Raw genomic sequence first — 15,031 nt, 5'->3', positions numbered from 1 at the left:
CTAATAAATGCTGTCTGCATTTCACATTGTGCAGTTTTATGATCTTCAGAGTTCAAAATCTACAAATAAATACTAATGTTTAATGGTGATAATATCATGATTTTATTATGAGACAGAATAAAATAAGCTTGGCTTCTGAAAAATATTTAAATTAAAAATAAACATTAGGGGAAGACACATAGACTTAAATAGAATTTGAAACTGCCAACAAAAATATGCATGGTATAAAAAGAAGTTAAGAAAAATATAAATATTTTTTTAAAAAATGAAGCAAAAATAAATAGAAAAAAATTTAAAAAATAGTGTGCTAGCAACGTGTAAAAATGGCTCACAGATTTGGACCAGAGCTTTCTATGGATAAGAGTAAAGACACAATAAAACATTTCAATCATCCAAAAGATTCTCCTTACACAGATGTACCCCAAATGAGAAAGATAATAGAGCCACACGATACCCCTCAAATACAGTGCATGTTTCCCAGTTACCTTTCCTGACCAGGTGACATTCCAAAGTTCCAGAAAAGCAGTACACAGTAAGAGATTCAGAGTCAGCACCTCTTTGAAGGCCTGATTAAATGCAATAGGGCACAAGCCACAGCCCGTTAGAAAATCCCTCAACTGTTATTTTTCCTATGTGAGCTCTCAACAACACTGAGCAGCTGAAAACAAAGGTTATGCTCTCTGGCAAGAACCTCAGTTCTTATGTAGGAGATAGGCCCATAAGCTTTAATGATTAGCCTAGAGGCTGAGCCTGTAGTTCATCGGTGATAGAACATGCTCCAAAGACTTCAGCATTGGAAACACCCACCCAAGATGAGCTGACATCCCTCTTCAACAAAATTCAAGAATATGACCAGAATTTGTGCCTAAATATTTAATTTCCAAAGTTAAAACCCCCCTTAAAAGCCTATTTATTTCTATAATGCATAATCTTCCTCACATTCTGATGAAACTTCATTTAAAACAGCATTTTGATAAATAGGAACATTTGTATAACATTGTTTGCAAACAGTACAGATTATTGTTAAAAGACAGAGGCAATTTAATAGCTAACATCTCTGCTGAAATAAGTAGGGAGTGATGAGGTGGGAAGCCACCATCTGGAGCTATAAATTACAATCTCGCTACATGGTAATGGACAGAGGGCTGATCCATAAGGCTCCCCTAGGAGATTTCATCTATCAGGGCAGCCATCCATAGAAGGCACCGAGCAGAGGGCAGTTCTGAGTTCAGAAAGGGCCTCTGCTACAGCAGCAAGACACAGCTCTGTCTGGCTTTCCACAGCGACAGCAGGACATAGGCCCCTCCTATGCGAAGTCCTAGATTTGTTAAATTATAAAGAGAAGTTCCACGCACAACTGGAGGGGGGTTAGGATCCAGACAGCACAAGGCAAATAAACTCAAGAGAAGAAACGACAGCTTTAGGGATGTTTCACCCACTTCTGGCCAACTCGTAAGTATTTCTTGACAAGAAAATGGCGACATTCTTTACAGTAGAATGGGAAGTAGCGGTGAGATGTTAGCTTCAGAAGAAGGCTAAGCGTTTTTTGCGTGAGGACACTTACGTAACCACACACAGCCCCTGAACACGCTGCCCTAGTGGTTGATTACGCCCTTCTGTCTCTCCCTGCAAGCTAAGAGCTTAGCTGACTCAGATAATTTCACAAAATATGATAATTTTAAAGATGGATTGGGCAAGGAAAAAGACAGAAGAAAATAAGGAGATAATAAAGAAAACTTCTGAGAATTAAATTTATCAAGATAACCAGAAAATTACAGGTTGTGAGAAAAACAGCCTTAATGAGACCTGCGTTCCCTCTTGGAAGAAAAAGAATACAATCAGGAGTGCTTAGACAGCCACTTCTTGCTTGTTTTTGGTCACCTTGGCATGCTCTTTGAATACTTACAGCTTAGACCTGTCTTGTCTTCCGAAAGATTCAAGGTCTCCACATTAGTTCTAACTGCTGTCCTCTGAGAAAGACACCCCTCAGATTTGCCATCCAAGTCACAAGACTAGAGCAAAACATTCCCTTTTCAGTGAGGAAAGAGGTCACTTACAACATATTTCTACTTACTCATTTACCAATTTAACAAATACTTTGTTAATCATCAATGGCGTTGGCTTGGTATGAACAAAACAGTGTATCCCTGCTCGGGATCAACTAGAGGAGAACACACAGATAAACAGTGACTGGGTAGTGTGAGACCCTCTCTAAAGGACAGGTGTAGGTTTCTGAGGTACCAAAGGAAGCTTGCTGTTCAACATGAACAAAGGAAGAAAGAGCATCAGTCAAGAGAGGCCCGTATGAACGCACAGACACACAAAGAATCACAAGGCCATGTGGCGAGAGGGAGAAACAGCAGGGTGGGGAAGGTGGGTGACAGGATGTCTGTCCTTCTGACAGAGAGAAGATGATTCTGTTTAAGAGTAGTAAAGAGGGAGGTAGAGCATGGAAACCAAGCGAGCTCAGAGAGGATGCAAAGAATATCTAAGATGTTTAGAGTACAGAACGGACGGAGCCCTGGCTGGCTGGAGTCATTTAGAGTATAGAACGGACGGAGCCCTGGCTGGCTGGAGTCATTTAGAGTATAGAACGGACGGAGCCCTGGCTGGCTGGAGTCATTTAGAGCATAGAACGGACGGAGCCCTGGCTGGCTGGAATCATTTAGAGCATAGAACGGATGGAGCCCTGGCTGGCTGGAGTCATTTCGAGTATAGAGCAGACGGAGCCCTGGCTGGCTGGAGTCAACGGCAGAGGACCAGCTGCTACATGTCAGTGCAGAAGAGCCGAGGGAGGCCCCAGTGCCAAGTGGTCGGAAGGCAGGGAACACTATCAAGGAAAGGCAACTGACACAGAACGAAGAAGGAACCACGCTGACATGGAGAGAAGGGCGTTAGGGAGGCAGAACCGTGACGAAGCCAGCAGAGCCACACAGGGACTCACTTTAGTATGAGCATCATTCCTCTCTTGAGTTTGATCATTTCCAGTGTCTTTTCTCACACTGACACACATGGAAACAATCTTCTCATCCCTCCCTCAACCTAACAGCACCCTTTCTTCAGAGCCCCATCTTCTATAAGCCACTCTGAACTCAACAGATGATAGTTAAAGGATGCAGGAGTAAGTGTGGATAACCAACTTCCCTGGCCATGAAAAACAAGAGCTGCATTCTCGTGAGCAGTATGGTTGTCTTTCAGTATATACAGGGATTGGTTTGAGGGCTCCCGAGAAGCTCCTAACACCAAATGAAGACATACTGGCCTAGAAAGTAGGCAATCCTCTGTACTTTAAACATTCTCTAGGCTGCTTATAATGCCTAATATAATGTGAGTGCAATCTACATCATTGTCATGGGTCACTGTGTGGAGATCAATGACAGAGATCTCTGTGCATGCTCAGTCCAGAAACAGCCATCCTGTTTTTACAGACGGTGGACTCAGGGCTGTGGAAGGCAGACCACAGGCCTTTTTTGTTTCACTGCATTTTAGCGGGAGATAGGCCCGCTAAGTGGCCTAGGCTGTCCTTAAACTGTTTAGCTCATGCTTAGCATCTTGAGTGCCGGGGCACAGGAGCACATGACCATATCTGTCTTCCATTGCTTTATTTAAATGTTTAGTGTTCTAAGTAGAAAGAAGTCCTGACCACCTCTGAGTCCAAATGACTATCAACAAGTATAACTATCTACTATGAACACCACTGTTCACCCTAAGTTTCATAAATATTAGTCTATTTGCACTGACCCTGAGACAAGACACCCCAGGGGAAAAAATGATTTAAGATTCCTCACAATCTGCAAAAGATGGGAGGATGGCAGGAAAAAGTCAGAATTCAACAAGCCTTTCCTGAGTGTTTGCACAGCCAACAGTCGCATGCACGTGGAAAGCTGATGCCGTGTTGCTTTTTATATTCCCGACATGTTATTGTTTAAAAAGCACCAAACGAGAACCAGTATCTGTTCTTCAGAACTGAGGTCTAGCCAGGTAAGAAAGACGGTTGGGTCTGCTGAGGAAACAAGAGCAAATGCTTCAGTCTGGAATGACGACGGAGTATGCACAGCCATGACAGAGATGCAAAGAACAGTGAGGTATAACGCGGGCAGGGAGCTTAATCTTTCTGCCTCCAGGGAATAACGGGCTGACCATCTGTCTTTGGAGGGAAGTGCTGTCTGGTGTGAAGTTTGGGTGGGAGGGTGCCTTTGTGATTGCAGAGGTTGAGAAACTTTAAATGGCTAATCCATAGGTTTGCACATTTGAAGATGTTGCTTCTCTGTTAGGCATTTTGGTAATTCCTGGAAAGCGCTGCTTGGTATCACAGTTTCTAGTGCTTCCCTGTCTAACAACCAAGCCAGGACAAATGCCTCAAAGCCTCTCACGGCCTGGTCTATCAGCATCTCTCATCACAGTCAATTAGTGTTCTGCCCTTTCCATTAACCCCTGCCCCAACCCTTACAGAGCAAAGGGTGGCCCTGAAGTTTCCAGTGATTAATTTCACAGGACAAAAGGTTGCAAATTCCCTTCAGATACAAAGTCCTTCCAGGAAGCAGGGAGGCCAGGCAACCTTTCAGTCTGACTGGCATATGGCAAGGCTCTACTCCAGCCTCTGCCGCATTGCCATTCACAGGCCTGGGAGCAGTGCCATGCCACAGCCCTGAGTCAGACAGAGAACTGGGTCTTTCCCCCACTAGACACACGACTCCTTAGATAGTTATACAGGTCAGGCCAGATGGATGCCTTTGGTTTTTGTTGTTGTTGTTGTTTGGGACGGGGTTTCTCTGTGTAGCCCTGGTTATCCTGGAACTCACTCTGGCCTCGAATTCACAGAGATCTGCCTGCCTCTGCCCCCCGACTGCCCAGCTTGATGACTTCTTTCTCCCTCATCCTTCTATACAGGAAAGGAGAAAGAGGACAAGAGAGCACACGCTGCCGGAAGTTCCTCAGGAAACTCTCAAGTGCCTTTAAACATAATTAAGATTTGCATTTTTCTCTGTCAAAAGCAAGATAAGTTCATCTCTAGTTAGCACACACATTTGCTATGCTAAGGCTTTTATAGGCTGTGTGATACTGTTTAATACCCCTCACGTTTATGACCTCAGCTACTGCAGTTTAACGATTGGAAAGAAGTGCCAACAGCAGGCAGCCAGCTGGGTCACAAGTGACTTGGCCCTGGGCAACTTACAACCACTCTGTGCCACAATGTCCTCTTCTGCAAACCAAAGGAAATGAACTACAAGGATCTCTCAGGTCTTTTTAGTCTGTGAACATTAAGGTATGACAGCAATCTTTGGAACACCTCGCTGGGGACCATATCTATCAGAGAAATCGTACAAAACATTTTTAACTTGGTAAAGAGCCCTTAAACCAAATTGTCCCTACTATGCCTCCAAGTGGAAGATGCTCTAAACTTACCGGGTAGTTCTAGAGAACACGAAACAAGTAATGAATGAAAACAACTTAATAGTGAGGCTGGGGAGGGACCACCATCCTCTGGAGTAGCAAGCATTCCAAATTATGCTAGCAGAACTCTGATAGTAAGACAATGAGCCAATGGGGCTGCTTGTCTCAGGCACAGTGAGCCAATGGGGCTGCGTGTCTCAGGCACAGTGAGCCAATGGGGCTGCGTGTCTCAGGCACAGTGAGCCAATGGGGCTGCATGTCTCAGGCCAGCTGCCAGATGTGGATGTAACTTTGCAAACCCGTCACCTAGCAATGAAAAGGCCTTGCTTCTTCAGTTGCTCCAAACTGGACACACGGGGCTTCACTACACAGTCCCTTCTGACCATCGGTCTGCACGTTTGAGAAGCAAAGCGTGACAACCAGCTCTTATTTGTTTGGCATAACTTATGTTCCCTACCTGGGTGTGCATTTAGAGACATTTCTCAAAAGAGCTACAAATGAAAATGACTTTTATCTTTGTATTTATATACAACTGTGTTTCCAAAGTCGTTTCATATATTTTAATTTCACTTGAGCTTCCAGAATAGCCATGCAAGGTAGGCAGAGCAGGTAGTATTGATGCTGCTTTGAAGAAAATTGGGATTTAGTGAGGTTTAGTAATGCACTCTTTCATTAAATCCTATTACACTACTTACAATTCAATTACATTAATTAATTAGTTAATTAATTAATTGTGTGTGTACATGGACATGTCATGTTTAGTAGTCGGAGGACAACTTGCAGGTATCAGTTCTCTCCTTCCACTAAGTGGGTCTTGGGTATTGATCTCGGGTTGTCAGTCTTGGCAGCAAGCACCTTTACCCACTGAGCCATCCAGCTGGCCCTGTGATTTTGCCACACAAGTCTGGAAGACTGTATTTGTCTATAATTCCAATGCATTTGTTACATCTTCTAGAAATGGAGGAAGAATAAAATATTGATATGGAATTTCAGGAAATGTATTTTTAAAAAGAAACCAACAACAATATTGAATTACAACATTTTAAAAGATGAATTAGAAACAGGGAAAGCCGAGACTACTGGGAAAAGAAAAGTCAGATACTGTAGAGAATTTGAAATAGCCTAAATATATGAAGGAAGAAGAAGCCAGAGCTCCACTTCCGTGGCCATGGGAAATTCACCGTCCATGCTGGGAAGACTTTCTGGTGCACCTGCTTTGGGGTCACATTGCTGTGAGTAAAGCCTCGCCCATGCCCTCAAAGCCCCAAACCTCCATGGTTCCGCAGGATGTGGTGTGGCAAAATGACCTTTGGTTTGTCTTTGGAACCTTATGAGGATGGATAAACATGCTTATCTCCCATGGAGAAAATTCTCACAACAGATGGCAAATTTATTTGTTAATGTTACAATGACTCATATTTTAAGAAAAAAACAGGAAGTAAAAGAATATGCTTAAAAAATGAAAACATAAAGGTATTTTTAATAAATATGGATTTGTATACGAGGGTTAAGATGGTTGGATGCTTCCAAAATGACAAAGAAAACTAGAAAGGCTGTACAGGTTATAAAGGTTTAAGTTCCTAAAACTTCTAAGGTCAAAGTTCAATCACATTTCTACTGAAATCACTGGAGTTCCTGATCTGCTTTTGGTAACAGTTAGAAGGACTGGCTCAAGAAACTAATGTACATCTAATGAAATATTATTTAAAAGTGTTTGGTTTTGCCAAGCTTTGTCTAAATGTTACATAGTAGCCAAACAGGCTGCCGAAAGTGGCCCTCTAAGTGTCTCAGAACCATATTTGGGGGTCTACACTAATGTTGTCAAGAGCGATCAAAAGAGACCATCTTTTGCCCCTTGTCCTCTGTGGTGGTTTGAAGAAGAATGGACCCCATAGGCTCATGTATTTGAATGCTTAGTCATCAGGGAGTGGCACTACTAGAGAAGGATTAGGAGGTGTGCCCTTGTTGGGGTAGGTATGGCCTTGTTGGAGGAAGTGTGTCACTGGGGGTCGGCTTTGAGGTTCCAAGGGCTCAAGCCAGGCCCAGGCTCTCTCTCTCTCTCTCTCTCTCTCTCTCTGCCTGCTACCTTTAAATTCAGATGTAGAACTCTCAGCTCCTTCTCCAGTACCATGTCTACTTGTGTACCACCATGCTCCCCACCATGAGCATAATGGACTAAATCTCTGAACCTGTAAGCAAGCCCCGATTAAATGCTTTCTTTTATAAGCACTGCCGTAGTTGTGGTGTCTCTTCAGTCATAGAACGTTGACTAAGACACCCTCTGAAGTCAAAAAGGCCCCAGGAAACTGGGACATCTCTTGAAACATCCAGTGGGACATCATCTGGTCTCTGGGTCAGGGAGGCCATGGAGACTCCAGTGGACTCTAACCAGTGTCTAGTCTACAAAGAATAGGGTCAACACAGAGGAAAAACTACTTCAGTGCTTCCAAGCGAAGCCACAGTCAAGCAAGGCCTCTGACTTCTGCTTATACAGACGGAAGGCCAGAGGAGCCAGAGGTCTACCCCCAGCCCAAGTAACTTTTGAGAAACAGACCTTCAACTGGCTTTGACAATAAAACAGGAAAACTATTAATTCTGGCCAAACTACATGATCTTAAATACCCATCAAGAAAACACAGCTAGAGATTATCGCTATGTTTCATTCACAACTTAAGGGATCTCATTCCCTAGACAACACTGTATCTTCCTAATGGTTTTCTTCTTAATAAAGATACTGCCTAGATATAAGACTTCAGACTGTGGCTCAATCCAATTCTCCAGTGTCTGCCCATGGACAAAAGGGACAGACTGTTGTTTTAACATAAAAATCAAACGATGGCTGAATTTCTTCTCTGTCCCTCTCTAGAAGCCTTCTGTGTGGGACCTCTATATTGCTATCCTATGCACTCCAACAGCTATCAAAGTACCTGAAAGAAGTTCTTAGGTTTAATCACTCTCATGTCAAGCTTTAGAGGCCAAAAGAAAAATGAAGAGAACCAATAGACGGATGCTGTGGAATATTAGTTGACAATGTGTTATATTTGTTTACGCTGTGGAATATTTGTCTAATGATGCAAGATGTGTTGCATTTGTTTAACTCTGTGAAGCTGTGTTACTTTGCCTGTCTAAAATACCTGATTGGTCTAATAAAAAGCTGAATGGCCAATAGCTAGGCAGGAAGGGATAGGTGGGGCTGGCAGGCAGAGAGAATAAATAGAAAAAGAGGAGAGGAAGATGTCAGGGGCCAGCCACCCAGCTACACAGCCAGACACAGAATAAGAAGGGAAAAAAAGATACACAGAAATAGAGAAAGGTAAAGGCCCAGAGGCAAAAGATAGATTGGATAATTTAAGTTAAGAGAAGCTTGGCTAGAAACAAGCCAAGCTTAGGCCAGGCATTCATAAGGAAGAAAAAAATCTGCATGTATTTATTTGAGAGCTGGGTGGTGGACCCACAAAGAGTAAAAGAATAAAAAACAACCAACTACAGATGGATGCTCTTGTAAAATTATCAAGAGATCCTAGTGGACTTTGATGTGGACCTATGGTAATATTTTATTTGTGTTCAAATGTTATTTGTATGTTAATAAATAAAGTTGCCCGGGGGTCAGAGCTATTAGCAAGCCATAGGAAAGCAGGGCAGTGGTGGCGTACGCTTGCAATCCCAGCACTTGGTAGGCAGAGCTAGGTAAGTCTCTGTGTGTTCAGGGATACAGCCAGTATTGGATACACATGCCTTTAATCTTAATACCAATCATAGAAAACCTGGAGGTCTATACAGACAGGCCGTGACGAGGCGGTCATGTGATTGAGTTTACAACCAATGAGAAGGCAGAACAAAAACACTATAAAAAGACAGACACACAGGAAGTAGCTCTGGTTCAGAGAGGTAGGACCACCGCAGGAGGAAGGGTAAGGTTTTAGCTCTTAGCTCTGACCTCTTGGCTTTCTTCTTTGCATTGGTTCTGTGTTTCTTATTTAATAAGATGGTTGGTTACATCTACATTTGGCGCCCAACATGACAAGAATCCATTAAAACCCGCTTGGCTTGGCGGCAGGTCCGGTTTCCTGCCTGGGTGGCCTGGCTCCCTAGCTCGGGCCCAGGTCTGACTGACCCGCAGCTGTTGCTACTTGCTTAAAGCCCGTGTTACAAACAACTCAGGCCTGTCCTGCCAAACAGGGCCCCTGCCTGTAAAGCCAAGGCTTGACTCGCTCAAGCAGCTACACTTTCTTGCTCTCTCTCTCTCTCTCTTTCTCTCTCTCTTTGTCTCTCTCTCTTTCTCTCTTTCTCTCTGGATTCACACCTCGAACACCAGGTGGCTGTTTTGAAATTCCCTTGGATTTCTACTGTTCTACACAGAATTGGTAAGTCAATTAACATATCTATTTAAAAGAGAATTGTTTTTCTACATTTAAAAAAAATGGGCTTTATGTGTACATTGGAAGAAAATTGGGCTTTGTTTGAAATTTTAGGCACTCTGACAATGGAACAACTATATGAGAAGATTAATATTGATCGAATTATTCAGTTTATTACTCTTCTTATCCTCATTTTACTATTTAAAAAGATAGTCAATTTAAGTGCCAGGATAACAGTCTTAGGAAAACTTGTTAAACCTGTAAAAATGAATTATAGAGAAATTCAAATTTAGACAGAAGAAATTAACAGTGAAGTTGTTTCAAAATTGGATCATAAGGTTACAGGAAGAAAGCCAGTTTTCACACAATCACCCTTAATTTATCCGGTAGCCATACAGCAGCTACCTGATGAAGAGAATGAAGAAAATACTTGGATTCCAATTGAAATGTTAGACTTACGAAGATTTAAGGAGGCAGTAGCATCTTATGGCATGCATTCCCCATATGTAAAGCAAATGTTAAACACTTGGTCAACCAAAGGACTGGTGAGATTTGGCACAGGCTGTTCTTGAACCCAGACAAAATCTCCAGTGGAAAATGTGGTTCAATAATGAGGCTAAAAATATAGAAAAACAATGGAGGGATAAAGGAATACAAGTCTGCCAGGATCAGCTTATTGGAGAAGGCCAATATGCTTCAGTACAAACACAATGTTTATATGATGTCTAACCCCTAGTTCTATGTCGAACAGCAGCCTTGAATGCATGGGACAGAGTTGAGGAACCAGGGGAAAAAACTGAGTCATTTACAAAGGTTATACAGGGCCCAAAAGAATCACAGATTTCTTACAAAGATTGACTTCAGCAGTACAGAGAATGGTCCTAGATTCGGAAGGTAGTCAGATAATAATTGAATCTTTGACCTTTGAGAACGCAAATGCAGCATGCAAAAGAATAATCAGGCCGTTAAAGGCAAGATCTGCACCTTTGCAAGATTGGATTAGAGATACAGTTAATGTTGAGGCTTATGACCATGATGATATGTGGGTAGGAGAAGCAATTTCAAAAGGCTTGAGAAATGTTAGATGTTTTGGATGTGGAAAGCAAGGGCATCTGAAAAGGGACTGTAAACAGGTCATTCCTAGAAATAATGTTTCTTCAAGGAACACTGGCAACAGAATGACCCTTCCTTCTGGAGTATGGAGAAGGTGTGGTAAGGGAAAACACTGGACAAATGAATGTACATCAATAAGGGATAGACAGGGTAATCCTTTGCCTCAGGCTTTGGGAAACTCCCAGAGGGGCCTCAGGCAGGCCCCCACAGTAAATCCAGCTCAAACCTTTCCTGCATTTGTAGAGGAAACCCCTACTCAAAACAACTAAATAACCAAATGCCTATTGGAATAAATCATGTTGGTCGGGATGATGAAACAGAGAAAATAGGAAATTCAGGAAAAAACATAAAGAAAATTTTTTGGCAAACTTCTATTATGAACAAAGACCAAAATTAACAATAAAAATAAATGGTGTTTGTTGTCTGGTCTGGTAGACACAGGTGCGGACATTACCATAATTGCACCAGAATTTTGGCATCCAACTTGGCCTCTTCAGGAGGTAAATGTTCAACTGTTAGGAATTGGGACATTATCTCGAGTGAAACAGAGTGCAAGATGTCTTGAATGTATAGGTCCAGAAGGACAGAAAGGAAAATTAAAACCATATATGGCTAACATAGCTATGAATCTGTGGGGTCGAGATTTGTTACAACAATGGAATACTCAGATTAATATCCCTTCAATCTCAGAAACAAATCATAAACTAGTATTGAGAGAAATATTAGAATATAGAATATAGAATTAGAATATTAGAAATATTAGAAGATATTATTCTAATGAGTGCTCACCAGCCATCCATGTCATACAAGAACAGGGCACAACAACTGATGATCTTCCAAAGACACCAACAGCTCTACCTTTAAAATGGTCAACAGACAAGCCTGTATGGGTTCAGCAATGGCCTTTAACAACAGAGAAACTCCAGGCTTTAGAAGAGCTGGTAGAAGAACAGTTAAATGCTCAGCATATTGAAGAATCAACCAGCCCTTGGAATTCTCCTGTATTTGTTATTAAAAAGAAATCTAGTAAATGGAGAATGGTAACAGACCTTAGAGCAATTAACAAAGTAATTCAGCCAATGGGCTCTCTACAATCTGGAATTCCATTGCCTACTCTATTACCAAAAGGATGGCCTCTCATAGTTATTGATTTAAAAGACTGTTTCTTTTCAATACCCTTACAAGAAAAAAGGCAGAGAAAGATTTGCTTTTACAGTGCCTACTTATAATAATTCTCAACCGGATAAATGATTTCAATGGAGGGTTCTCCCACAGGGAATGTTGAATAGCCCAACTCTGTGCCAATATTTTGTACAACAGCCATTGGAAGTAGTACATAAAAAATTTCCTAAATCTATAATTTATCACTATATGGATGATATTTTGTTGCGGGCCGCAGGAATATATCATAAGAACTCAGCTGGCTATGGCAAAGTCACTACCTGGAGGGATCATGGAATTCCTCCAGAGGAAGCCAAATCCCAAGGAGTTTTTGGTGTTACTTGGCTTGTTATATATCAGCTGTATTCTGTTATGAAAATCATGTGTGCCTTCATAGCTTTCCCAATTGACTTTTCCCTAAGAAGGACTAACAGTGTAGACTGAACACTCTCTGGACATACACATTCCAGGTAATTTGGAGAACAGCCTCAGGGAAAGGCTTTCTCTGGAATCAGATATCTCCCTTGGCCACTTTCAAGGACTACAGGATACACCACCCAGGTGGACGCCCAACTGCCAAGGACTAACAATGATAACAACCCACCTGAAAGTCTCCTGACTTAAATTCCACAAGGAGACACCACCCAGGGGGGCGCCCAACTTCCAAGGACTAACAAGTGATAGCAGCCCACGTACAAGTCTCCTGACTTACAGTAAATTCACAAGAGGATGCCGCCTAGGCCAGGTGGACACTAAGTAATAGTTTTACACAATTTAGCTTAGGCCCTTCTTTCTTACAGCCTTACTAACTTTATAGACCTCTAACTACTTACCTAACCACTTCTAGGAATATTTAGATAAACTTCTGTGCTAACAGCTATGCTCAGCCAGAACTCCCAGTTCAAGCCTCCCTGTATCACCAGAGGCATCTAGCTGTACACAGGTTGCCTAGAGACTGAGCACACTTTCCCCCACCCTGCAGAAAAACGGCAGACAGCTTGGACAGATAGGAGCCACAGGAAAAAAGAAGACAGTTTTATTTTCTCCCATTGACCTAGCAACTTATAGATTTTTAACATCCTTTACCAAACACATTTAAGGTTATAGTTGTGCACGTAAGACCCCTCTTCTTAGATATTACCCATATTTAGCCTTTAGTTGATTCATTAGTCACTTCCCCTTTGGGTCACAAATGGTAATTAACAACTAGTGCCCTTCTTTGTAATTCTTATCAACCCTCCATTTGATCCTGATAGTGGACAATCACTGCCTGAGGAAGTTCAGGCTGAGTGTCCTGGGTGGAGGGGAGGATTGTGATTTTGGGGAGATATATAACTGTAAAGCAGAGGACAGGAGGGGGAAGAGAAAAGAGAATGGAAGAACGAGATGGGTAAGAACTTGAGAGGAACGAGCTGAGATGGGGAAGAACTAGATTGAAGAGCTAAAAGAGAGGACTAGAGGAACGAGATGGAAGATGAGGAAGAGCCAGATGGGGAAGAACAAGATGAGGAAGAGCCAGATGAGAGAGAAGGAGACAGGAGAGGAGCTGATAGGGGAAAGAACTAGATAGATGAGAACCTAGAAGGGACAGAACTAGATGAAGGAATTAAGATAGAACATAGAGGGGACAGTAGATAAATATAGAGAGAAATCAGGCTAGAAAGGAGCTAGACATGAGAACAGAACTGAAGCTGTGTATAAAGGATGTTATGCCAGAGGAATAAAAGCGAATGGACCAAAGAACTCTGAGTGCGTAGACTGATTTACCGACCCTAAAGATTCTCTGCTGGTTGATAGAGCCTTCCGCGGACCCTGGGAGGGGACTATCGAGGGGCTGGACCCCCATAGTCCTCGTTAATATTTTACTAGCTGACTCAAATGCAGATACTTTAGAAAGAATGTTTGAAGAAGTAAAGAAAATTTTGCCTTGCTGGGGATTACACATTGCTCCTGAAAAGATACAAAGAGGAGATTCTATTAATTATTTAGGATATAAAATAGAGCTACAAAAAATTAGACCCCAAAAGGTGCAAATTAGGAGAGATAGACTACAGACTCTTAATGACTTTCAAAGATTATTTGGAGACATTTCTCATCTAAGAACTATTGTTGGGGTAAAAAATGATGAACTAAATAATTTGTTCAAAACCTTAGAAGGTGACAAGGACTTAAATAGTCCAAGGGAATTATCACCTGAAGCTGAGAAAGAATTGGCCTTGGTAGAAAAGAAAGTCCATGAAGGGCACATAGATCGTATTGATCCAAAGCTAGATTGCATTTTGGTTATTTTACCTTTTAGGCATTCCCCAACAGGAATATTAATGCAGAGGGAAGATATTATATTGGAATGGATATTTTTACCAAATAAAAAAATTAAAAACTTATGTGGAAAAAATCTCTGACTTAATTTGGAAAGGAAAATTGAGACTTCGTCAATTAGCAGGAATAGACCCAGCAGAAATTGTCATACCTTCAACTAAGGAGGACATTGAAAAATTATGGATAGAAAGTGAACCTTGGCAAAAAGCTTGCAGTAATTCTTTGGGAGAAATTAACAGCAAATATCCCAAAAGCGATAGAATTGATCTTATAAAGAGAGCTGATTGGATCTTGCCTTGAATTGTGCCGAAAAATCTGGAGTTCGTACATTTTATACAGATGCCAACAAACAAGGAAAGGCAGGTTACAAATCAGAAAATTTAAGTAAAGTGGTTCAAAGTCCTTATAATTCAGTTCAAAAATCAGAATTGTATGCTATTCTGTTGGTATTAATGAATTTTTCAGAACCTCTCAACGTAGTAACTGACTCTCAGTATGCTGAAAGAGTAGTATTACATATTGAGACTGCAGAATTTATCCCTGATGCTTCAGAATTAACTTCACTATTCATTCAATTACAAGATACAATAAAGAAAAGGAGTCATCCTTTATATATAACTCACATCCGATCCCATAATGGTCTGCCAGGCCCTCTAGCACAAGGCAATGATGAGATTGATAATTTA

General features: G+C 41.7%; 1 protein-coding gene across 3 annotated transcripts in view; it reads right to left on the bottom strand.

The window, feature by feature from the left end:
- Nucleotides 1-15,031, bottom strand: part of Map3k13 (mitogen-activated protein kinase kinase kinase 13) — a 183,750-nt gene that overhangs the window by 88,221 nt on the left and 80,498 nt on the right. The window contains exon 1 of one of the 3 annotated variants that reach the window (XM_037209835.1): nucleotides 1,907-4,787. The exons of the other annotated variants lie outside the window; for them this stretch is intronic. The gene's annotated coding sequence lies outside the window, so the exon portion shown is untranslated. Of the gene's footprint in view, nucleotides 1-1,906; nucleotides 4,788-15,031 lie in introns of those variants that run through there. 3 annotated transcript variants of the gene reach the window in all.

The sequence above is a fragment of the Peromyscus leucopus genome, chromosome 12, assembly GCF_004664715.2.
Source record: "Peromyscus leucopus breed LL Stock chromosome 12, UCI_PerLeu_2.1, whole genome shotgun sequence".
In the NCBI taxonomy this organism is placed as follows: domain Eukaryota; kingdom Metazoa; phylum Chordata; class Mammalia; order Rodentia; family Cricetidae; genus Peromyscus; species Peromyscus leucopus.
Note: the sequence above shows the minus strand (reverse complement) of the source record. Positions and strands in the feature narration are given on the sequence as shown.